Here is a 27,183-nt window from a genome sequence, read left to right as displayed (position 1 = left end):
TCAGCCAAACTGGATTGAATTTAGGGTTTAATCATGAAACTTTGGGGTTGTTCTGTATTCAACCCAGCTTCAGAATCACCAGTCAGGCTGTGGCTCTGGGCTGCAGTGGTCAAAACGTTCTGCCTTTGGAATGCAGAGTTGCTTGGGCAAAGAGCAAAAAATGGTGACTACTGTGTCTCCCAGCCAGAGGTGGAGTATGCACTTCTCCTGTCACCAGCCTTACAACACTTGCCTGTGCATTGGGAGACAGGGCACATGCCGTAAACTCACCCAGCCAAGCCCCCTTGAGGTGTACAGTACTATGCCCTGCGCCAGGACTCCTGAGCACCTGGTGTTAAGTCCTTGGGGCAGCTGGTGTAGGAAGCAATCACTTGAGGCCAGACAGCAGGCAGCTAACCAAAACCTCCATTTTATTTACAGATATACAGAGAGCTCACTCAGCCGGTTGAAACCGGTTGAGCTAACCCATAATAATCTAACTCAGTTGCCATAGCAACAAAAACCATGACAACCAAATACACAACACCTGGCACTTGAGGAACCCAAACACTGGGATTGTGGTGGCCTCTTGCCCACCTGTGTGATGAACTGGAGAGTCAGCATGCAGGCTGGGTGAGTGAGTGTTTCTTGGCACCCCCACAGACAGACCTTCTAGGGTATGGCTCATCGCAGATGGTCTCAGGAAATAATGTGGTGAGGAAGTTCAGGAGGGGGTGGGTTTCCTGCCTGAGTAGTGCTTAATTTGTAATGAAAGAGGAGTCAGGACTCAAGCAATTAGGTACCGGGGCTCAAGTAATTTTTTTACTTTTATAACTGAGGCTGCAAGGCCAGAGGAGCCAGGAGCATGAACGGCCAAGCTTAACCCCTTCAAGCCCTGGCACAAATTAAACACTGTGCCTGGGGGAAAAGCTAAACATTTTCTACAGTGACACCGACAGGAGGATGGAAGCTGCCTTTGCACCCTCTTCCTGTAATAGTTCTGTTGCTCAGTGAAATTGTGTCAGTGTTGTTATTCTGGGGACCCAGCCTGGCTGTGCTAACACACCAGTGAGGGACCATGTCACTAATACTGACTCTGGGTAAGTGAGACCCCTGGCACCTGTGCAGAACCTTGCTGATGGAAGAAGGGCTGTGCACTGAGAGAGGGGTCTCCCCACACAGAGTCAGTTACAATTATTATGAATATTTATTAATTATTTGTATTGCAGTTAGGGTGACCAGACAGCAAATGTGAAAAATCGGGACGGGGGTGAGGGGTAATAGGAGCTTATATTAGAAAAAGACCCAAAAATCTGGACTGTCCCTATAAAATCGGGACATCTGGTCACCCTAATTGCAGTAAACCCTGGGAGCCCCAGTCATGGACCTGGATTCCATTGGGCTAAATGCTGTACAAATACAGAACAAAAATATGGTCCCAAATTACTTACAAACTAAGTGAGCAGCATCAGTTGCAGGATCGGTGCTTTCGTGGATATTCTCATTGGGACAAAATATTCCTCCTCTAGCTTATGTAAACAAAATCACATAGCAACTCGTGTTTTCAATAAATCAATGGTGCATTGTTGTGTGGGTGACAAGTACTGTAATCAGTTATGTGGGAGGTGGCTGCAGATGCTGAAGGTCATCCTCTGTTTTGAAAGGCAGATTTATGGATGGCAAGAGACAGAACAGACTGGCTGCTGACCTTTACAAAAGGCTCTTATTGCTGAGATATGTGATATTTAAATACACATAATTTAGTTGTTAAATACATGCTCTTTGTGTCTCAATAAGAAGAACATCACAACTGTTATTCAAACTTTAATGCATCCTGCACAGGCTGCAGTTAGTCTAAAGCATTTTTAAATTGCAGTTGATATTTTCCAAGGACAATTCATTGGTGATAACCTCTAATAGCACAATAATACAAGCACCCTACCCTTTGCCCCTTGCCTATGCATCATAATTTCTCTCTTCCCATTGCTATTATTTATTAACTCTGGAGAATGTTGTGGAATATAATTGGTATAGCAATCACTAAACACATTAATATTGTTTTATTAGGCTGGTATTTTACTGACTGAGTCCATCATAACAGTCATTAACTACATAAAACATTGATATAAAGAGGAGTGTAATAAATGGTTCTCCTTAACCACTGAGGACTGGACAAGAAGTAATGGGCTTAAATTGCAGCAAGGGAGATTTAGGTTAAACATTCGGAAAAACTTCCTAACTCTAAGCACTGCAACAAATTACCTGCAGAGGCTGTGGAATCTCTGTCATTCACGGTTTTTAAGAACAGGTTAGAAAAACACCTGTCATGGATAGTCTAGATAATACTTAGCCCTGCCTCAGTGAACCTAGCTGAACCTATCGAGGTCCCTTCCAGTCCTACATTTCTATGATTCTATGATTATTGTGTTAATGATGTAAGATGAGATTTCTATTCTATTTCCCAAATGGTCTAAAAAATTATGAAGAATATTGTTCGGAACATGGGGGTATATTTTTCCTTATTGACTTGTGGTTTCTTGTTTCACAATCTTCTCATTCTTCCTTATTATGTGACAAAGACGAATGTATGGCTTGTCCAAAGGACTACCTAGGTTTGAACTATAGTAACCAGTTTCAGAATGGCTAGTTGGTAAGTTCTTATGGAGTGCCCAGCTTTAAATACACCCATGCATTTAACAAGGAATCAAGTGAATGGGCGGGGAGAAAGGAGAAAGCATTGCCTGGACAGATCATATGGTAGAAAATATATCATCCAGCTCAATGTAGTGACACTAATTTAATTAAAACCAAGTTGGAAGGTACAATTTATTGGCCAACATGACTAATTTTGTTATGCTTTTGCAAGCAGAGAAATTAATTAAAACTTTGAAGCTTACTTATTGGTATAATGAAAGCTCAATTTACACTGGTAAAAGATTAGGAAAACCTGCTTGATGGCTTCTCATGCATTTAAAAAAAAATAAGCTTTTTCAAATTCTCAAGACCAAGGAATGTTTAATTAAAGTCGATAGAGAATTTAATAGTGGGAAAATGACAGCAACAAGAAATAATCTTAAAAAAATAAATTGCTCTTGAGAAAGAAGGACCTGAATGTTGTTTCTGATTGATGTGAAAGGTGGGATATGCCAAGGATGGTGAATGTCATATGTTATGGGAATGACTATGAGGCAATAACAGCGGGGGTGAGTGGGATCTACCCCCACATAATAGTAGTGTATTGATGCCAGACGCTGAGTCCGCTGGCTCACTTCCTGTCTGGTTTCAAGAGAGGGATACCAAAATTATGCCCTAAGCCACCTCCCCTTGAGCTCTGTGTAGCTCAAAAGCTTGTCTCGCTCACCAACAGAAGTTGGTCCAATAAAAGATATTACTGTACCTCATCCACCTTGTCTCTATAATATCCTGGGACCAACACGGCTACAACAACACTGCAGATAACAACCTTTTCTTGCAGTGCCACAGCACATCAACATTGTAGCAGCAACATCCTATTAAAAGATTGCTCTTGGGTGTTTTGCCCTTTAGAAATAAAGAGCCAAATTAATCCCTGGTGCCAACGGAGTTCCACTTCCTGAGCGAACTGGGATTGTTTAGTCTGCAGAAGAGAAGAATGAGGGGGGATTTGATAGCTGCTTTCAACTACCTGAAAGGGGGTTCCAAAGAGGATGGATCTAGACTGTTCTCAGTGGTAGAAGATGACAGAACAAGGAGTAATGGTCTCAAGTTGCAGAGGGGGAGGTTTAGGTTGGATATTAGGAAAAACTTTTTCACTAGGAGGGTGGTGAAGCACTGGAATGGGTCACCTAGGGAGGTGGTGGAATCTCCTTCCTTAGAGGTTTTTAAGGTCAGGCTTGACAAAGCCCTGGCTGGAATGATTTAGTTGGGAATTGGTCCTGCTTTGAGCAGGGGGTTGGATTAGATGACCCCCTGAGGTCCCTTCCAACCCTGAGATTCTATGATTCTATTAATCTAGCCTCATATGTAGTCCAGTGTTTGAGTGAATTTGGCTCTCTATGTCCGTTGACCAACTCTCCCATTATTTGTGCTTTTTCCTCCTCCAATCACATATGAAACCAATCAGAACCAGCCCTATTTTGATGTGCCCCAGTATCTTGCATAGTGGTATTTCTTTCCAAAGAGATATCATTTACTGAGATACTTCATTGCAGGGCAGGTGGAAATCAGCATAGCATCTTAAAGGATATCTTTAAGCTGTTAGGCTAATGGTCCCCTTTGTGACCCATTTTGGATATCATGTTTGATGAACACCCTAAAGGCTGTGGCACCTTTAAGGGAATTTGGGAAAGAAGTCAACCCCAACCCCCAAAAGGAGGGGGATATTTCCAATGGAAGTTGACTGATGGCAGAGCAGTTCCTCCCCAGCCAGCCTCATGAAAGGATGTGTGGTCTAGAACCTTTTGATACTTTTAGTAAGAAGGAGAATCAGGAAAAGCAGCTGTAAATTGTAAAAGAAGCTGATGTTACAGCAAGTCATGGAAGTACAGAAGGGAGAGATATATCCCTCACCTAACTAAACACCCACTGAGTCACCATCGGCAGGTTTGAGTTGAGTTCTGCTAAGATTTGACCCTAACAATTTCCATAATACATTTATTTTATGAGCTGGTTGCAGTGTGTGCAGAGCCTCCATTTTTGAATTAAGGTAACTAAGGACAACAGATGTTAGCTAAGAAATTTGTTAAAGGCAAGTAAGTGAGTGATACTGATAGTTTTGTTCACCCAAAGAATGACCTCCTGTTATCTAATAACACGAGAATCTTTCTCTCGTATTTTCGGTAGGTTGGTGTCAATGGTATCGAAGCTGAAATTTGTCACATAAAAAAGGCTACCATTGGACAATGTATTTTTGTCAAAATCAAAATTTTCTGCAGGCAAATGTTGATTTTAGTTAAAAGAAACAAAATGAAATTTTCCATTGTGAAATGTTGATTGGAAATGAAAAATATCATTTTGACAAGTCAGATTGTTTAGTTTCAAACAGAAATATTGACCCTTTTGTTTCAACCATTTCTGATTTGAGATATTTCATTTTGGGAAAATTTTCAACATTTCAACATTATGTTCCAGTTTCAACATTAGTTCCATAAACCAATTTTGAAAAATGTCAAAATTTCCTGTGGGGTAAAAATTCTGCTTCCTGACCAGCAATAGTTGTGTGTAAGTGTTTTTATTTAGAGACAAGCCGGAACCAGGTATTGAGAGAGAGTGTCTTTGAACTTTAAAGAAGTTCAGATTCAAACTTGAATTCCTTCACCATCTCCCATCTTTTTGCAGACCAAACAAAACCCTGGACCTGTGCACCCTGAAAAGTTAATAGTTATTATTAAATATTTGTATTGAGGTAGCACCTAGGTGCCCCAGTCATGGGCTGTGTCTGTGCCCCAGAAAGCTTACAGTCTACATCCACATATCAGACAAGAGACAAATGGTGGATACAGACAGAAAGACAGGGCCCACAAGGAAACAATGAAACAATATTGATCAGTATTATCGTCAGTGGTCTCTGCACACCAACTATTGTCAAGTTCTTTTGTAGGTATCACAGCAAAGGAGAGTTTCAAGGAGTTGGATCGAGATCTGAACTTCATAACGTGGATCCTTGTGCATTTTTATCAATTATCTGAGACGCTTTCATAAGAAGTGCTGTGACAGTGTATTCCCCTGAGGGCCTGTGAAAAAGGCAATTCAGGTCGCAGCTCTCTGCCACGAGAGATGGAGAGTTTTCTGTAGCTCATTCTCTTGTTATCATCACATTGTGATTGCTGGGAAGACAGACTCAGAGCAGATTTTCTCTGTTTTCCTTCTCCAAGCCTGTTTTTGATGGAGGGATTGCAGTGGACATAGACTTTGCACACCTCTGCCAGATGAACAGCAATAACAATATCATTCAGAAGAAAGCCATGTGCCGGCAGGGTCAGAGATTGCACAGAGTGGCATGAGGGAACCATTATACAAATGAAAGCACATAGCATGCCGCCCTAGTTTTGTATTAGGCTCAGAAACTCCCTGAATTATCTCATATATAATTAATCCTCCTCCAAACGTCCATCTTTCATTGCGCCTAACATTTGTTCTGTTGTCAGTGGAGACTTTGAGGTTAGCCACATGTTTATTTTTTTCTCCTAAAATGATGATAGTACATTGCCTGCTGTGCAATCTTTGTTAAACCGAGAAATGCAAAATGTAGCCTTGTCTTCAAAAGTTTCTGTGAGGGGCGGTGACTGATACCTTTTGGAAGGACACTCCGGGAGCTGTGAAAGTCATCAAGTGCTTGTCCATCCAAGAGTTAGCAGCATTTTTACTGACTGTCATTCTACTATCCCATATGTCAGTAAAGCATATGTATTTCTAGGCCACTAGGTGATGATGATAGTGTAACTACAGCTAAATCTTAATTAACATTCCCATATGAATAAAACATTAGCACAATCATTTTCAGCCTATACACAGCTGATTTATGTCTCATTTCTTTATAGCCAGGGTTATGAACAGTGCAAACCAAATATTATAACAAATGAAAAGGAAAAATAAACATACAGCATAATTTTATCTTTTCCCAGTTTTGTAATTCAGAGTTAAGTAATAAGTTGGTTAAGTAACAACAAAATCCCCTTGGAAATCATCACTTCCAAAAAGCTTCTGCTGGAGACTTATTTATGACTACATTTTCAGAACTGGAGCGCCAAACTAGTATCCACAGTTTTTAACACTGACTTTTTGGCATCTGCGATCTTTATATATGCAAAGATCAGTTGTGGGTGGACAGGCTGCATCTGGAATTGTGACATTTGCACATGAGAATGCAGTTGTCATGTGTTTGCATGCACAAAACGTAGGGCGTGCAAAACCCATGGCATGCAAAACTAAGTGTGCACAATTTTGAGGCTGTGCTGAGGCCCTTTTGAAATGTGATGCTTAAAATAAAAGGCTTCCTTTTCAACTGAGTTATTCTGTCCTGAGTTCCTTACGTTGTGGGCCTATTCACGGTAGCAGAGCTGCAACAGAGTGGGAACAACCCACTAGCAACACAGGCTTGAACACAAGTCAGTCTCTTTGTGTGAGGTGGAAAAGGGTGTTTTTCCAGGGGTTCCGGTTCAACCCACATTGACACCAAATTGGCAAACGTCTCTGCACATTCCTTCTATGTAATTTTACAGGTAGCAATTGTGAAAAAACACACCATATAGGGCTGCTCCAATCTTCCCCAGAGCACCCTGCTCTGGCTTCTACTCAAAACTCCCCCTTGTCTGGGAAAAAAGAAGGGGGGGGGTAATTTTGTGACTAAAATTCACAAACTTTGGAAGAAAATTTGTGATTAATAATAAATCATAATAATAATAAAATCATTCGTCATTCACATTTTTCACTAGAACAAAAAACATTTCCCAACCGTGGTGCTAGAACTAGAGGTGCAGGGAGTGCTGCCGCACCCCCTGGCTTGCAGTAGTAATAACAAAAGCCAAATACATTATTTCCGTGGTTTCCATCAGCAGCAGCCCCACTATAAAAATTGTTCCAGCACCCCGTTTCCCAATCTGCTTTACATTAGGTCTCTGCATAGAGGTGCAAAACTCTTTTGCTGACTCCCCCTGGGGTCAGGTGTTAGAATCCTAGACTGAGATGCAGGGATTTTTTCTTGACTCAGCCACAAATTCCACCCAAGTGGCCCCTATTAGCCTCATGTCATCTCAGGAGTATAAAAGGTAGAGGGAGCTAGGGCCTAGCACAGAGGAGATTCTGCAGGGACATCCCTAAGAACTGCTAATCTCCGGCTTCATTTAATGTTTTGTTTTGTTTTTTAAATTGAGAATTAAAGAGAACCCCAGAAAAGAAAGATGAGTTTGAACACCAAAAGTGCATGAATGTGCTGCACTGAGAATGGGATGGCTCAGCCATTCATGATGCCCCATTACAAGTTTTAACATGAATAGTCAGACCCAGTATCTTTCAAAGATTGTTTTAAAATGGATTCAGTGCTTTACAGATGTAAAAGAGTGTAGGCTATAAAATCTGTTCATAATGATATGGTACAAGTTGGCACCATGATGGCCATAAATTGACTGAACCCTCTATTAAGCCATAATAATAACAGGTGACTACAATCCATCATTTTTAGCTATGGCCGTGATAATCTTTCAGGAGACTGAATAGTTGTGGTGATACTTAGCTGACTGGTCTAGCTTCCACCTGAAAGTTAACTGCTGGGTTGGCTTGATGGGTGATGCTAGTGAAGTAAAATGACATCGTCTTTTTATAACACTCCCAATTTAGACGTGTGAACAGGGTTCGGTCACATATATGGCCACCTACAACTCTGCATCAAATAGTGGGAGACAGACACAAATAGCAGACCAATGTATTTTCTGTCAAGATCTTGACTGCTTCCTTCTTTAATCAATTGAGTTCTAGGGTTGGCCAGAATACAAGAAGTACATTTTGTGGGGGAAAAAAACTAACAGAGGTTTTGACATTTGGTTTTGTTCTGCATCAGAACAAAAACTAGACCGTTCAATTTTGTCTCACATAGGCATGCAAGTAAAGCCACAGAGAAAGAGTTCTGCCCCTCCCTGTTACCCAGGGTTATCAGAATCCCCAACAGGGGCAACTTAACTATTTCACTCCAGGGGGTGTAAGGAATGAATCAACAGGAACTCAACAATTCTGTCTGATCAAGGAAAGATGCAAGTAAGCATGGTTTTGTCTAACACTGCCGTTTATTAGATTTAAGCACACACAGACATAAGGAATAGGTTTAGAACGTCCCAGATATTTACCTATATTCTGAGACGGTACTGAGTAATCAACAACAGGTCAGCGTCAGGAAAACTTCTCTCCCAGAATAGCTCCCGAGGACGGATCCCCCAAAAAACACTCTATTAGCTGAACTTTCTATAACTAACTTCTACTAAACACATAGCCATAATGACCCCTACTAAGTCATCACTTTTCCTAACTTTCAATAAACTGACAATCAGAGGTGTCTATACTCAAGGCTGTTCATCCACATATCTTCTTTCACTTTCTGTTATTTACTCTTCTCTTCTCCTCCTCCCATACTGATTAGCAAAACTGCCAGTAGTTATGACCTTGCTTCTGAAAGCCTGTCTCCAAATTAGCCCTCATCTATGTGGTGTTCTATTTCGTTAATACATAGTGGCCGAATGCACATAATATGATTGCAATTAGCTTGATCTCATTCTGGGGTACCTACACCCCTCAAATCGAGGGCACTATTCCCCCCCCCCCACAAGCTAGCCAACAGTCCAGTGGTTGGAGTGCTGGGATGTCAGAGACCCAGGTTCAAGTCCCTACTTTGCTTGAGTCAAAGCAGGAACTTCTAGACAAGTTTCTCACATCCCAGTTCAATGCCCTAACCAGTGGGCTACTGGCTAGTCTGCTGTGTGTGTCTCTCTCACTCTGGTTTTGATGAGAAATTACATCCTGGACAAGCAAAACAATCCTGACAAAGTTTTCATCAAAACTGATATGGGGGGTGGGATCATTTTTAACAAACTGGGTTTTTTTGACCTCTCCTCCCCCCCAAAAAAGTTTTGTTGAAAAATCCCTGAGCAGCTTTAATCCTGACACTCAGTTCCAAGATCTGCCCAAGAATCTTTTGTGCCAGCTTCTGCAGCAGCCAGAACAAAGGAAGATGAGAAGACTCCAAAATACAAGAAACTATGCAGGAGAAAATGAAGATCCTCTCTGAGGAGAAGCCAAGTGAGTTGGTGCGTATGTGTGCATGAAGGAACAGAATGGTTAGGATCTTCCAAATTGGGATTCATACAACTAAGAAAATGAGTTGTTTGTTTATGGTCCCGTTTTGTTTTTTAATCATTCTTACAAGAATGAGTGGCGTCAAATTCTTCTTTATTCACTGTGCCAATACAGTTACTCCATCTGTGATTTAGACAGAAATGGTCATCCCATCCCAGTAGCTCCATTAACTTCACTTTGACTTAGGGCTTGTCTCCACTTACCGGGGGATTGACGTTTGATGATTAATCCCTCAGGGTCTAGTGAAGACCCGCTAAATTGACCGCCGATCGCTCTCCCGTTGACTCCGGTACTCCACCGGAACGAGAAGCATAAGGTAAGTCGACGGGAGAGTTTCTCCCATTGACCCGGTGTGGTGTAGACACTGCAATAAGTCGACTTAAGGTATGTCAACTCCAGCTACATGAATAACGTAGCAGGAGTTGCATAACTTAGGTCGACTCATTCCTGTAGTGTAGACCTGCCCTTAGTGGGGCATTCATCTTCTGCATCTTTCTCCTCCTCTTAACGACCCATCACATGCACTAAGACTTATTACAGTGGATTTGCTCATAGATTACTACCAGACTTGGACCCAGTGGCTTATGTCAAAAGGAGAAAAGTTCCACATGATAAAGGATGATTTTTTGTATTTTTTTCCCCATCAAGCGCTCCAATATAGGCACCAGAAAAGAGATTTCCCACCAGGTCCAGCAATGCACATTTAGGTAGATCTAATATAAATGGTGTTCACTTTCCTCAGATGCATCAGATACTGACCACTCTCACCCTCCTGAGGTCCCTTCCAACCCTGAGATTCTATGATTCTATGATTCAGATGGGTAGGATAGCAGACTGATGGTCTGAAGCAGCATGACAAAACCAATGTCTCTGTGTGTAGAACTAACCATATTAGGGTAGAGACCTGAAAGGAAGAACAGTGACCGAAAATAAAGAGGTACATCATCATTCTAGCAGCCCATTCTGCCACATTATTGTTGCCTCGCTTGTTCAGAAACCTGGGACTGCCTAAAGTTGCCATTGGAAGGCTGGGATTAGGGCTGCTGTGGTTTTCATTCTTACTCACTGAGAGGTTCATTTCACATCATTCTCTAACCCCCACATTATCCATTGAGTTCGTGGTTTACTTGAACTTGAAAACGGGACAAGTTTTCCAACACCAGCAGAGTTTAGAAGGATCAGAATCTGGACCCCAACTTTACAACTGGGCTTTATCTTTAAGATGGGCTGAACCAAAATTTGTAGCCTAACCCTGTTGCTCCACCCCACCAAATTTTGGAGTGTTTGAAACCTGAATCTGAATCTTTTCCAGTTTGGATAACTTGGATGACATCACACAAAAATGAAGATGAGTGTAACTGAAAACCACCTCATCCTCCTTCCCAGGCTGGGCTCAACTATTTCTGCTGTTGTGGGTCCTATGGTATAGGGTTTCCTCAACTAGTAAAATGCAGCCAGCAAGCAGGTTGTGATGTTATTAATATGAATTGGGACAGTATAGATCATTGTTGCAACCAAGGTCCTGTAGTGGCACCAAATCTTGTATAAAGAGGGTCAAATTAGGTGTCTAAGACAAGGTTATGGTTTGCTGGTTATGATTATGCTATCTGTGTGCATGTATTATTTTTATATTTAAAGTTATAAGTATTGGTACTTTTAACTTTTGTATTTCAAACTTGTGCTATGCTTCTGGGTGACACCCCAGACAAGTTGGAGTCAGTTCTGCCTAGCCTGCTTGATGGCCCATTAAGGAGCATCAGCTATACAATTGACCCATTGAGAGAAGGCAGACACACCTTGTCACTCAGCAAGTTATACAGGGACACGCCTATAGACAGAACTCTGAGGTTTTTTCTTGCCACGTGCCCAAATGCTTGTCTTTGAAACAAAGAGATCACATGGCAAGAGACTATAAAAGGCTGCTGCAGCTCCTCCATCTTGTCTTCAATCCTGCTTCTTACCCCTGGAAGGTCTTTGCTACAAGCGGAATCGCTAAACAAAGGACTGATGACCCATCCCAGCTGTGGCTGTAGTCCAGAGACTTGACTTGAACTTGCAGTTTATTCTATCACTGCTACAAGCCTGAACCAAGAACTTTGCCATTACTGTATGTAATTGATTCCATTTAACCAATTCTAGCTCTCATCTATATCTTTTCCTTTTATGAATAAACCTTTAGATTTTAGATTCTAAAGGATTGGCAACAGCGTGATTTGTGGGTAAGATCTAATTTATATATTGACCTAGGTCTGGGTCTTGGTCCTTTGGGATCGGGAGAACCTTTTTTCTTTTACTGGGGTATTGGTTTTCATAATCAATTGTCCCCATAACGAGTGGCACTGGTGGTGATACTAGGAAACTGGAGTGTCTAAGGGACTTGCTTGTGTGACTTGTGGTTAGCCAGTGGGGTAAAACCAAAGTCCTCTCTGTCTGGATGGTTTGGTTTGCCTTATAGGTGGAAAATCCCCAGCTCTGGGCTGTAAGTGCCCTGCTTTAAGCAATTTGTCCTGAATTGGCACTCTCAGTTGCGTCCTACCAGAACCAGCATCATTACATATGGTGTAGGGTTTCCTCAACTAGTAAAATGCAGCCAGCAAGCAGGTATGTAATGAGGCCTGTTAGAAAGAAATGGCCACGGGGAAGGTGGGCTAAATAAAGCCTGAAGTTCAATAAACCTCAGCCAACCTACAGATGAGCTCTGAGGCAGATTCTGTTTCACAATGAAGCCTGACAGAAGGTAGATTCTATCTGGCTTCAGGTTCCACTATGGACGCTTTAAAGAGTTCTAGCTTTGCAAAGAGCAATATGCAAGTTACCAAAGATCCTGTTTGGGGTCTGAAAAAATCATTCATACAATAGCTTTGCTCCAGTGTTTAAAAAAGGGGGAGGGGGCATGTAGAGAAAACCACCCGCATGTAAAACATTGGATTAACCTTCCCAGAAACTGGCAAGGAAAACTGCCTCTTACATTCTATGTTTGTGCTCCCCTGCTGTAACAATGTGGGGCGGGGGGGGGGGGGGAACCTCACAATTTCCCTTTTAACGGTGTGTTAAGAGATTGCCAGGTCAGTCCTGGTGGTAGGGTAGCGGATGACTAATAGCGGCTTTTTTTAATTAAACAATATCAGAATGGGATGATTGATTAGCACCTCCACCCCCTGCATTTCACAGAACATTTCAAAATTACTTTTTGAAAAATGGAACTAAAAAAAATAAAAAACAATGATGGGAACTTTTCGCCTGGGAGGAAGCCCTTCTCCCATGGTTAGCATAAAAGCTTCAGGAATTTTTGGTCCCAAAGAAGGAAGAGAACTTTTATTACAATCACAATTTACTTTGGGCCTTATTTACACTTCTCTGACATCAGGGAGGTTACACAGAGTGTAAATCAGGGCTGAGTTTGGCCTGATGCTAGTGGGTTCCTATTTTAAGAAAAGGTATTTCTATTAGCATATTGTTTGAGAAGATCCTTCTCTTTTCACAAATCAGCTTCTCCTGTTTCTGGATCCTGCAGTGAAGACATATGGGCCATAACCTTAGCTGGTGTAAATCAGGATAGCACCACAGATTGCAAAAGCTGAAGGATCTGGTCGACAGGGCCAAATTCTGCTCATTTACAAGAGTATAAATCCTATTGGTTTTTATCTGAGTATCACAAAGTGCTTTGCAAATATTGTTTGTTTAAGCCTCACAACTCTCTCACCAACAGCAGTTGGTCCAATAAAAGATATTACCTCACCCACCTTGTCTCTCTAACACCTTCGGAAGTACGTAAGTCTGTTATTATTTTACACAGAAGGAGAAGTTACGTAACTTTTATTATTTGAATGGCTAGGAGCAGCAGCCCCAACTGAGTCCGGGGACCCATTGTGCTGGGCATTTTGCATATATGAGCCCTGCCTCTAACAGCTTACAATCTAAGTAGACAAGAAAAATAAAGGGTGGGAGGAGAAACCGAAAGGTGAAATGCTTTGTACAGGGTTACCTAACAGGTCAGTAGCAGAGTTGGAAATAGAATCTCGGTCTCCTGAATCTCAATCTAGTGCCCAATCTACTGGACCGCACTCAGTGGCATGGCTGAGAATACAGTCCCAAGGCCTGGTCACCTGCCCTAGACTGTCAATCTCTGTGAGGAGAATGCAATAGAACAACTTTTCCGGCAAGGCAATTACCTAGACGCAAAGGACCCTTTGCCAGATACAGTATCTGCCATGTTTGCACCCCTCAATAAATCTTTTTCTCTCCCTCTGTGCCACACAGAAACCTTCCTTCTTGACTTCCCTTTTATTCCCCTCCAGGGCCCTGTCTTCCTGTCAGGGGTATGTGTGGCATGTGTCTGACTGAAAGGTCCAAATCTCTTCCTCGTGACTACCTCAGGCTAAACTCTAATTGAAATTAGTAGGAACCTTGCCTGAATAAAGGCTGCATGACTTGGCCTCTCTTGAGCAAATTATCCCCAACCTTCTAGAAGGGAGGGAAGTTTCTTCCACCAGGAGCAAGTGGGGAGAAGGGTTTGTAATACAACGCACAGGTGTTGTTCATGTTTTCTGCCCTCTGTAGGAAAAGATTCCAGGACATCTTTTCAAAGAGGACAGTCAAGGCCACAACCCTTCTGTCCTAAGCTCCCCACTACAGGCGACGTTAAAAGGAAGCAAGGAGTGAAAAACTTAAGAGCTGAGCTGGGACAATTAGTGTAGTTTGCACCAGGTGATTATATTGTCTGGCATCTTGGTCAGACGCCACCTTCCCTTGCTCCTAGGAAACCCCTGACAGCTTCTTCTCACAGGACTCCCTCCTCCTAGTGGCTCTCTCCAGTACCTCACCTTGCATAGACGCTTAATAGCTGCTAGATCTCCTTTTTTCCTCTCTAGCTTTACCCCTAGAGTTGTATACCCTGTGCATCTCCACAGTGGGAGGTATGCTTGTCACGAGCTATGATGGACTCTGCCGTGGGTGAAGCTATGCAAGTGCTTAGGGCAGAAACTCTTTGCAAATGTCTCACTCCTGTTGTCAGGTAGGCAGAAAAAAGGTGTTGTAACTGTGTACATGGGTCCTCCTGTATGTGACGTGTGTCCAGCAAGGAGAAATATGGAGCAGGAGGTGCTGCAAAAGGACGAAATGTGAGAGTGTCCAAAGCAGAACAGGGTACGATCAGCAGAGAAACAAGAATATTCATATTCATTTGGAGATCACAGAGGGCTGCATATATTATAGTCAGTTGGGCCCAGCAGTAGGCAGCAGCAGAACGTGTGTTAGCTTTTACAAGTGAGGATTCAAATCTGGTATTGTGGCTATTCCCTGCTTGTTCTATGCTTTTGCTTACTTATGCTCACCAAGGAAGGATGGTTCTGTGAAGTTTTAGACACAGGCTTGCAAAGTGGAAAAGCTGTGCCCTGCTCCTGGCTTTGCCACAGGCTAGTTGTGTGACCTAGAGTAAGTCACTTGCTCTCTTTGCCCCTCAGTTTCCGTATCTGAAGAATGGGGATAATACTTACACCGGGAGGTAGGTATTGTGAGGCTAAATTCTTGTAGTTTATCAAGTAGTTTTGATCCTCAGAAGTACAAAGTATTTATGATTTGGGGATTGGGAATGCTATCAATAAAACTACTTGAACCCCAGTGCAGAGTTAATTACATATTTTAAAAAATCTTCATAAGTCACAGTCACTATAAATAGTTACCCAAAGCCATAGAACAAGAGTTAGGTACCTGGGGGGCTGAGGCCACAGCCTTTTGTGCTTGCCAGTATTGTCACATTGCCTCCTTGTGCTGCTCCCTCAGTCTGCCTGTATCCACCTGTCATCCTTTGTCTGGTACTTAGACTGTAAACTCCTTGGTGCAGAGACTGACCATCTTTTGGTTCTGTGTTTGTCCAGCGCTGAGCAAAATGCAGTCCCAGCCCATGACCAGGGCTCCTAGTAGCGTTGCTCAGGCATTTTCTGATGAAATATTTTTTCTTCAGAAAATACCCATTTGTCAAAACTGAATCTCATTGTGGAAACATGTCGATTTTGACTAAACTTCTGTCAGGAAGATGTCTCAAACACAGACTAGAGCCAGCAGCCCAGTGGTTGATGCCCTCCCCTGGGATCCAAGGTTCAAGTCCCTGCTCTGTGTGATTTAGAATAGGTACTTGAAGCTGGGTCTCCCACATGTTAGACGAGTGCCTTAGCTGCTGGGGCAGGGCTTGCCCCACCATATTTCTAGTGTAAAGGGCTCACTTTTGTTTCGATGTGAAACACAGACAGATTGCCAAACCTCTGAACTTTTCAAGAAAGAGAATTCTTGTTTTCCAGCCTCCTCTACTCCTAAGGGCTAGCACAATGCAAATACTAAATTAATAATAATAGTAACAATACAACTGGCTCACTCCTCATGTAGCCAGGTAGATTATACTGCTTTAACGTATGCATCTGACCGTATTGGCTGCATCTCATTTGCTTAGAATAATACTTGAGTTGATCAGGTCAAGTATTATGGTCAGGGTCAATTTACTGTGTGTTGAGTTACCACAAGCTACAAATGCGGGCTCTTTTTCTGTAGTTTGATTAACATTGTGTCTTCCTTAGCTGGTCTAGTCCCCTGTGCAGTGCAGCTTCACGTCTGTCATGGCAGAGTGTGGTGTGTAAACAAGAGAAAGGATGGTCCTGAGGTTAGAACACTAGTTTGTGCCCCTCTGTGATCAAACTCAGTTCCTCATATTTAAAGTAGGGATAATATTTCTCTACCTCATGCAGGTATTGTGAGGATAAACACATTAAAAGATTGGTAGGTCATCAGGGGAACAGGTAAGTATCCTAGATAAAATGTTTGGGCTTCTAGAATTTTTCTTTATTTTCAGATGTGGTGAGCACTGTGATGCTTCCCAGGAATACCCAGGGTTGTGCAGCACTTCTCTGCCATCTGCCGTAGTGTGCGGAAGCCTTATCTGTGCCTACCAGAGTCAGATCCCTGACTCTCCCGGCCACAGACAACACAAGCTCTCCCCTCTCAGCCTATTCAGGCTCCACTGTCACTCTACAGGTTAGCGATAGGCACATACCAGTCCCTGAGATTCATGGGTTTGCTGATCCCAAAGAAGTAGTATCAGTTACACCTCAGATCACCGCTCTGCTTAACACACAGCACTTAGGTAAGTTGATAGTGAAAACAGGTAAATATTTGTTTAACAAAGAACAGAGATTCAAGTGATAGCAAGTAGAAGTGTTGGAAACAAAAGGTTACATGTAAAATAAAATCATAACATGCATTCTACAACCTAGACTTAATTAACTAGATACTTTCATGTCCTATAGAGCAGTGCTTCCCCAAAGTCCTCCATCATTTTGCAGCCAGGCGTGGCTGTGATATTAAGAACATAAGAACGGCCATGCTAGATCAGACTAAAGGTCCATCTCACCCAGTATCCTGTCTTCCGACAGTGGTCAATGCCAGGTGTCCCAGAGGAAATGAACAGAACAGGTAATCATCAAGTCATCCATCCTCTGTCACCCATTCCCAGCTTCTGGCAAACTGAGGTTGGGGACACTATCCCTGCCCATCCTGGCTAATAGCCATAGATAGACCTATCCTCCATACATCTATTTAGTTCTTTTTTGAACCCTGTTATAGTATTGGCCTTCACAACATCATCTGACAGAGTTCCACAGGTTGACTGTGCATTGTGTGAAAAATACTTCCTTTTGTTTGTTTTAAACCTGATGACTATTAATTTCATTTGGTGACCCCTAGTTCTTGTGTTATGAGAAGGAGTAAATAACACTTCCTTATTTACTGTCTCCACACCAGTCATGATTTTATAGACCTCTCTCATAATCCCCCTTAGTCATCTCTTTTCCAAGATGAAAAGTCCCAATCTTATTAATCTTTCCTCATACAGAAGCCATTCTATACCGCTCATCATTTTTGTTGCCCTTTTCTGAACCTTTTCCAATTCCGATATATCTTTTTTGAGATAGGGCAATCACATCTGCATGCACTATTCAAGATGTGGATGTACTATGGATTTATACAGAGGCAATATGATATTTTCTGTCTTATTATCTATCCCTTTCTTAATGATTCCCAACATTCTTTTCGCTTTTTTGACTGCAGTGCACATTGAGTGGCTGTTTTCAGAGAACTAGCCACAATGACTGTAAGATTTCTCTCTTGAGTGGTAACAGCTAATTTAGATCCCATAATTTTATATGTATAGTTGGGATTATATTTTCCAATGTACATTACTTTGCATTTATCAAAACTGAATTTCATCTGCCATTTTACTACCTGCCTACTGTATTTTCCACTCCATGTATCTGATGAAGTGGGTTATAGCCCACAAAAGCTTATGCCCAAATACATTTGTTAGTCTCTAAGGTGCCACAAGGGCTTCTCGTTGTTTTTGCTGATAAAAAACGAACACGGCTACCCCTCTGAAATCTGCCATTTTGTTGCCCAGTCACCTGGTTTTGTGAGATCCCTTTGTAGCGCTTCACAGTCTGCTTTGGATTTAACTACCTTGAGTAGTTTTGTATTATCTTCAAATTTTGCCACCTCACTGTTTACCCCTTTTCCAAATCAGTTATGAATATGTTGAACAGTACTGGTCCCAGTACAGACCTCTTGGGGACACCACTATTTATCTCTATCCATGCTGAAATCTGACCATTTATTCCTTCCCCCTTGTTTCCTATCTTTTAACCAGTTACCAATCCATGACAGGACCTTCCTTCTTATCCCATGACTGCTTACTTTGCTTACAAGCCTTTGGTGAGGGACTTGTCAAAGGCTTTCTGAAAATCTAAGAACAGTATATCCACTGGATCCCCGTTGTCCACATGTTTGTTGATCCCCTCAAAGTATTCTAGTAGATTGGTGAGGCATGATTTTCCTTTACAAAAATGATGTTGACTCTTCCCCAACAAATTATGTTCATCTATGTGTCTGACAATTCTGTTCTTTACTATAGTTTCCACCAGTTTGCCCGGTACTGAAGTTAGGCTTACTGGCCTGTAATTGCCAGGATCACCTCTGGAGAATTTTTAAAAATTGGCATCACATTAGCTATCCTCCAGTCATTTGATACAGAAGCTGAATCTTTCATTCATGAGAGAAGTCATGCAGTCAGCTTTCCTTCTTTGTGAAAGACTGAGGGTCTGTGTTTGCACCCCCAACAATTCATTGTCTTCACTAGGAAACAGGAGTCCCTCCCGCTTTTTATTTCTGCCTGTAAATTTCCTCTCTTGAAGATTTTGCAATCTCTTGATTAGCTTTTGGCTCAGAGTGCAAACAAGCATCCATTGTGAGACACACAATGCCCAGTATACACATGACCAGATGGAGAGAGAAGTGTGTTACCTCCCGCTTGAAAGGAACATTCCTGAGGTCAATCGCTTCCTAGTGACCTGCCCTAATTCCAGAGCCTTAAGAACATAATTTTTAGTACAGATAGATAACTTCTTATATATTATCTATATGTACATATCACGATGAGAATGATAACCAGTTGGCTACTGGCTCTTGGTAGAGACTTTATATGCCACCCTTTCGTGTATTATTAAACGTATATTTGACCCAGGGGATCCCTGTAAAACTTTATGGACTCCCTGTGCCCTCTGCCAGTTGGCACCAAGAGGATGCTGGGTCACAAATGTTAGTTAGATGCCAACAGTTAATTTATCAATGCCTAATTTACAGAGATCAGGCTGCCTGCACAAACAGAAGTGCACAGGGACGCCAGAGCCATTCCCCTTTGTTATTGCTGTAGTATCATTTATTACTTAGCTGACTGTAGCACCTTCAATGTGCTAAGCACTTACCAAACACATAAGAAGAGACAGTGCCTGCCCTCAACAGCTTATAGTGTGTAAAAAAAAAATGAACAAGGAGAGGAGGAAAGTGATGCTTTAAGTGAAATGATTGGATGCCCAAGTCATTAGTAAGAGTCCAGGAATGTCACTCTGTGTCATCCTGAAGCTTAAAATGTCTGTACTGTCAGTGCGAAACGATTGAAGCAGCTACAGAGCTCTTTTTATTCAGAACATCATCAGGTTGAATCATCACTGGGATTTGCAGTTTGTTGCTATCTAGCTTTTAAGTTCTCAGCCATTTTGATGTTATGAATTACACCCGTGGGTTGTATGGTTACAGTAAGGAAGATATTTACATAATGCCTAAACCTTTGTGATATCAGAAGTAACTCAACCAAACGCCACCCTTACTCTACAGCTAATCTGCAGGCAATGATTTCATTGGTTGTATGAGGAAGACTGCACAGATAATCGATTACTTGGCCCAACTCTCAGACATCAACTCAACCACCCACACAACACAGTCAGCATACACAGTAACCCCAAACACATATAGCCTCTTACCGCAGCACAAACTCCGCATTTGCCACCCACCCTAATCCACACAATCTCCCAGTGCAACCCAACCCACATGCAGCAACACAGCCAACACTCATCAAAACCCCAAATACACACAGTTCTTCATGACAGCGCCCCTCTTTGGCCACTTGTAAAAGTCCACACAACTCTCCCAATACAGCATAACCCACACACAACAGCACAGCCACCACAAACAGTAACCCCAAACATCACTCTGATGTCTGTTGAGACAGTGTGAAGTGATGGAGCTCCAAGCATGGGTGAGAACTCTTTCTGTTTAGAATATCAACAAGCTCAGTCATCACTGGGATTCGTGGTCTGTTACCATCCAGTTTGTAAGCCATTTTTGGCTTTATTACATACAGGACTTTATGAATTACACCCGTGTGACAGCACAGGCTTTCACCTACTAGTTGTTGTTATTATTTTTATTATTCAAGACTTTGGCATCCGCAAGCTGGGGCGAGCTGCAGAGTTTAGAAAAACCTGGGGGAAAAAACCCAACTGGTTTGCAAGGAGAGTTATAAATATGACAAACTGGAAAGTTGGGCTAAAGCCCAGACTAACGGTTTTCCTCTAGAAATGTGTTTAGATCTCCTACAGCGAACTGAAAAGGTGTGTGGATGTTTAGAAATATGGGCACTTTTTTTTGTAAATGGGAGCTGAAATTTAAACAGAACATGCAAACATGCTCTACTGAACCTTAATATTCGCTAGCTATGGCATCTACACTATGTGCAATAAATACAATATTTCATTGCGCTGGTTATTATTATTTTGGTGCCAACTTTATTGATTTCTTCTTGCAACAAATACTGAGCTACACAACCGAAGCCAATGAAACCCAGCTTAGATATGGCATTTGGTGAAAATTCAACAAGGGCTTTCTTTGTCTGCTTTACCTGCCAGTTTTCAAATGCTACCCGAAGAAACCAAACTGGACTGTAAATACTCTCAGGCTTTTTTGATGTTCCTTTTAGAGGTTAATTTCTTCAGCTGTTCAGAGTGTGTTGCTGCAAAGGAAAAGAAACGTTGTGAGTTTATATTTCCTTGAGCATTTTTCACTGGCGATGTGCTGAGCACGTTTCGGGCGCACAAAAATGCCTCATCCGGGGCAGAACACAAATAGAGGGCAGCTACTTTGCTGGAAAAGAGAGTGCGTCAGAGTTTACCTATTTTGCATCAAACACGGTGACACAAACAGAGGGGCCCTTGTGCTTCTGTTACGGCGCCCTGTGGCCAGGGACGGAAACACAGGCATTTCTAAATTAAAAGAACATTTCTGTATTAATATATCACTTCGGTACACACAGAGCTAGCTATTTTCCAAAGGCCAAATACTGTACGTTGTGTAGTTCGCTGAGTTTAAAATTTTATGAAAGAAACACAGTCGCTTTCTTGACGCCATGTAGCTAGCCTTATGAAAGAGCATTTTGTATCTGAATGGTGCATAGAAATTTCAGAAAGTGCATACGTACACAGATGTGATCCCTGGGGGAAAGCACATAGATCTGGGCAGAGAAAGTGGAATAAATCATAAGGCTTAATGTTCAGTTCATAAATCCAGTGTTTGTATTGACTTTTGATAAGGTAGAATACTGGTGCAAACTGAATTTTACTTTATATACCATAATATGCAGTATTTGCATAAACATAACGAGGACTGTGTACTATAGTTAGGTTCTGCTGGCACGCGTATTACATTTATTTACTGTCCACAGTGTAAATGGGCCAGATGCTGATCTCAGGTACACCAGTGTGAATCAGACTAATGCTGTTGGCGTCACTGTAATTACTCCAGACTGGGAGCATGGATCAGCCTTCATGTCACACTCCCTGTCCAAGTACCTGATCCAAGCCGGGGAAGCTAATGATCCAACCATTGGACCAAATTCGGTGATGAATCCTGGTCACGTGCCACTGGAGGCATGTTCTGTATATGCTAAGAAGAAGACTCCAGATTTACACTGGTGTACCTGAGATCCAAATCTGATCCACTGATCTAAATTGTGCTCATTGACATGATAGACACTAATGTGTGCCTGCAAGTTTTATAAGTCAAAAAATGTTAAGTTGCTTCTCCCAATTTTTTATAGATATACATGTACATATTAAAAACACCCTACATCTTTCAGAAACAAAGCTCAAGGTGTAAATATCCTGCCTGTTTGAATCCATCCCAGGTTGGTAGTGATTTAAAGTTGTTACTATCTGACGGTTGTTTGCGGGCCCATCTCAGATGAGTTTGATTATCTCTTAGTCTTAGTAACAAAATAAACCTACATGTTAATGGTTACTATGTTTTATTTTCTAGTGCAGTCAGTGGAGGGTGGACATTTTCCCCTCATTTCTTTAGATGTGTATGGAACTCAGCTTAAAGAATCCTTCTCAGTTATCCTGCCTCCTCCAGAGACTAAATATCCAGTCAAACAGAGCAGAAGGGGGACGGAAGGGCAGGATCATCAATCTGGGAAAACTTTACATGAAACACTTGTGATTTACAGCAGTAGGACTCACTTAAAAGAAAGGTGAAGGCGAGAGGGCCGGGGACTATAGAAAACAATTTTTTTCCTGGATCCCGTCATCAGTGATGCAGACTCCTGTAATTTTATCCCAAATCTTGCAATAGTTATTGTTTTTTCTTAAAGGCCCACTGCAAGAGGGTGGGCTAGGCCTTTAAGGGATTTGGGCTCAGCCCCACTTGCACCTTGTTATTCAGTCCCAGGGGTTGGGTTTGTGCTGGTGGTTGGGTCAGGCGACTGGGCCTCATGTGATGATAGTCTAGGGGTGGAGCTTCCTATAAAAGGGAGTCTGCTCCAGTGAACAGAGGCAGATCAGAGGCTAGGAAAGACTTGGGCAGGGAGGATCAGAGAAGCTCTGAGTGGGTTTGGAGGAGCTCCCCTGCTCTGAAGGAGCTGAGAGCAAGCCCTGAAAATAAGGGTAAAGGAGAGAGAGACCTGCAGGGGACCTAGAGGAAACCCAGGGTCCGAGAGTACCAGGGTCTCCACACTACCACATGAGAAGGCCTGGCTGGAGCAACCTGCAGTGAAGAGCAGAAGACCTAAGAATAAGAGGCTGAGGAAATATCAGGCAACAGAACCTGGATTTGGGGAAAGGGGCTGCAGAAATCATGGGGTGGGGAAAAGACTTGTTTTGGTATAAGTTGGTATTTGCACTCTGATGTTGTTTTAATGAGTGAGATTCCAAGAAGCCCCTCTCTTAAGAAGCCCAGGAGGTAGAAACTGATGCAGCAGAAGGGCCCAATGCCAGATTGGGTAAAACTTAGTTATACCCAACACCTGGGTTTCAAGACCTCATGATTGGAAACCCTCTCTCCCACCGCCACCTGAAAATGGCCCCAGAACCTCCAACACTGAAAGGAAATAACAAGAACCCAAAACTTACTCTATTTAACATCTCAGGATTCTGGGGGACCTGGCTCATGATATTGGAATGTTTGTGGCTGGCAATCCTGCAACATGCTTATTACACTGGATAACTGACACTTCCGTCAGAGACTGAACTGAGGGAAACTGAGGTGCTGCTGCGAATGAGGGGTCTTTTCAGGGCCATTTTCTAACCAGCGGCGGGATAGTAGCTCAGAGGGCTTCATTCTGCCTGGGCTCACCTGCCTTGATTATTCTAGTGAGCTGTGAAATTGGACTCTACCTATAAATGATACTGGAGTCAGATTTAAAAGGGAAACAAAAGCAGAGGCAAATGTGTTCTCTGAATCCATATACCGGAATTGGAATAATCCTGCTTAGTTAACAAACCCTACCTCTGTATGTGAGGAAATGTTCCTGCAGTGAAAAGTTACTAGCCAAATATAAATATAAAGTTAAATATACCAGTTCAAGTTGTATTTTAAGTTTGTTAAGCTGTGGACTAACTGTAGCAATAGGACCGGTTTACCAGATGGCAGAATCTTGGATGTGATTCCCTATGTGTGCAGATATGTACCTATCTTCACTGATTTACTACATCCTTCAAATGAACTCTGAAAGTGAAAGTATTTAGAATTAGAGCCGAACAAGTGGTAGCATTCAAAAGTGTGAAATAATTCCTGTTTTAAGTGCCAGTACTTAATTCTACAATGCCACTCAGCCAGTAGCTATAGATGTAGGTAACTATGGGTCAGGACATATATTTGCCAGACTACAATGGCCAGATGCTGCCAATTGCCTACTACTTCAGTACACTGACCAATGGTGAGATTGAATAGGCTAGAGTCTGACCTCAGCAGTATTATAAATCTAGAGTAAGTTCATAGTCACAATGTAACAGAAATCAAGATTTTTCACTGGTGTAATTAAGTTCAGGGTCTGTGCTCAGATTAAAATGACATGGTACAATCATGCAAAATAAATTGCTGTAAAATACAATATGGGTTAAATTCCTGTAAACTTTTGACAGACCACCAGCTATTTGTACCTCTGATAAACAGCAAGCACTTGGTTTGCATGCCAATGAGATGTAAGAAACTACTCCTATGCATGACGAGCTTCAATCATGTGTCTGGCAATGCCCTGGTAGTCATGGTCACCAAAGCTAGACACCCTGTGAACATGATTGAGGCAGGAACATTGCAAGTAGTTGAGGGAACTGAAGTTTATGAAAGAGATCTTCAGTCCTCAATTCTGATGTCAAGTTCAATGCGCCAACAAATCAGTATAACTGGTAAGAGTAAAAGAGATACATATTCCACTTGGAATGCTGCAAGCAGGGGTGGCTCCAGGCACCAGCACGCCAAGTGCGTGCTTGGGGCGGCAAGCCCCGGAGGGCGCTCTGCCAGTCGCCACGAGGGCAGCAGGCAGGCTGCCTTCGGTGGCATGCCTGCGGAGGGTCCGCTGGTCCCACGGCTTCAGGGGATCTCCAACAGGTGTGCCGCTGAATCCACGGGACTGGGGACCTCTCGCAGGCAAGCCGCCGATGGCAACCTGCCTGCCATGCTCTCAAAATACCTAGAGCCGCCAATGGCTGCAATCACATTACCTGAGCAATATACTGCTGCTTGATTGCTGTGAGAATAAAAGTGGATCTGCTGGGCAAGATCTGCTATTGTGCAAAATGAACATAAGAGCACTAGGGCCAAATTCATCTCTGGAGTAACTCCATTGAAGTAAAAGGAAATTGGTTTTACATCCTACGTTGTTAAGCTCAAGACATCTCTATGCAAGAAGAGGAGATACTGATAGTTCATCCCACAACTAAAAGATACTCAATATCTTTCACCCCGATTCAGTGCACAAAATCTAAGAGATGGTATTGATCATCCCAGATTCAGTGCTGTAAGCGATGGGGCTGGATCAAACACAGCAGAAACAATTGAAAGCTGCATAGTTGGGTGTCACCGCTGTAGAAGAGTATGAATCTGCAAGTGCTCTGTGCCTGGATGTATAAATCTGGATGCAATATTTATACTGTGCTCATGTCAGTGGCATTTGAAACCAGTGGGAATCTACATGCAGTGTGTGTAAATTCCAGAATTGGCTTCAAAGGCTGCAGTCGTTTTAATTGGGGGTGGTCGGACACCAAGCAGTACGCTCATCGGCTAAATCTTAAGACATTGCTGTGACAAAAATACATTAAATGCTTTCTTTAATTACTTGCCTGATTCAAAGTCCTATATGGGATATTAGGAGTAAAAGTAGGAAAAACCTCAACTATCTGTAGTCCACTACACTATTGTACTCTCCCACTCATAGGTACAATGTACTCAGCCCAATAATGGTACAAATACAGGAAAAGAAAAATCAAAGTACATAGGCTGGATTCTGATCTTAGTTGTAAACCAGGAGTAAGTCCACTGAGTTAAACAGACCTATTCTTCATTTACATCATTGTAGATCAATAGAATTTGGCCCCATGGATTGGACAATAAGGCACATCACAATGACTAGATTATACCTGGCATGGTGCAAGCTAAACCAATCATATATCCTAACCCCACTGCAATTTCTTCCTGCTCATGAATTATTGTCGTTATTAAAAATCCTTCTAAATTAAATTTCTCCTCTTTGTAAAGCAAAAATGGGTATCTTTGCTTCCTGGACAGCTGAAATAGTGATTATAAAGCTAATTCACTTTCCTTATCCGGTTTAACATATTAACCACAGAAGACAGTAGATGCTCTTCTCTTTTCCAACACAATTAGCTGGAGTCCATGCTTGCTGCATAGTAATTTATTCTAATGGAGGAAAAAGACATTTCCCTAATGATGTACACTTATGAAAAATGAAGAGGCTTCTCCTTAGTAGGCACATTCAGTAGGATGAGAAATAATTGTTTTCTTTAATCTACACTGAAACAGACCCAGCAGAGTTACTAAAATTGGATTCAGGCATCTTAGTTCTCAATAAACACAATAACCTTTTCTTAGTGTAACGTACCCAGCACTCGGCATATTTGGTGGTAGTAAGTGACAGAGGATGTTAGTGTAGTAGAAATCTAGTCTATTTCTTGGCCATTATAAGGCTGTTCTTCCTCACATGTAAAGGATTGTGATTTTGAAAAAGAATTAGCCATTGTTTAAACAGAGGCACTCCCTCAAACCTGTGATTCAAGTTGCCATACCGTATTATTACCAGGTCGGGGCGAGAAATGGTTTGCCATTCCCTCAAAAATTGTGAGAAATCAAAAAAATTTCTCACCCCAAATGAGGATGTAAAAGGCAATCAAACCTTTGTGATCTGTCAATCCAAAAATTCGGTTTTGGGTCAATTCGTTTTAATTTTGACCATTTTTATTTTTAAATTTGCTTTTACCGTCGTTAGCTTACATTTCTAAACCAAAAGTCATTTTCAGCAGGGAAACTAGACATGTTCATTTAAAAAATGTCAAAACAAACCACTGACAATTTCAGTAGGAGTGGGTGGGCTCTGCATCAGCCCGTACCAGGCCAGTGTGGGAGCCAGGCCAGTGAGAGGACTGCAGGATCCATGACAGTGTGAACCACTTGCTCTAAAACCCCATGCAAGTCAATGTGGGGATCTGCAGCTACTTCTGCATCACA

General features: G+C 42.2%; 1 long non-coding RNA gene across 2 annotated transcripts in view; it reads left to right on the top strand.

Annotated features, from left to right (window-relative positions):
* Positions 1-530: 530 nt before the first annotated feature.
* Positions 531-27,183, top strand: part of LOC120406794 — an 84,693-nt gene continuing 58,040 nt past the window's right edge. For both annotated transcript variants that reach the window (XR_005599588.1, XR_005599589.1), the window contains exon 1: positions 531-612. This is a non-coding gene — a long non-coding RNA (uncharacterized LOC120406794). The remainder of the gene's footprint in view (positions 613-27,183) is intronic.

The sequence above is a fragment of the Mauremys reevesii genome, linkage group 5 (genome assembly GCF_016161935.1).
Source record: "Mauremys reevesii isolate NIE-2019 linkage group 5, ASM1616193v1, whole genome shotgun sequence".
In the NCBI taxonomy this organism is placed as follows: Eukaryota; Metazoa; Chordata; order Testudines; family Geoemydidae; genus Mauremys; species Mauremys reevesii.
This window is presented reverse-complemented; position numbering and strand designations above follow the sequence as displayed.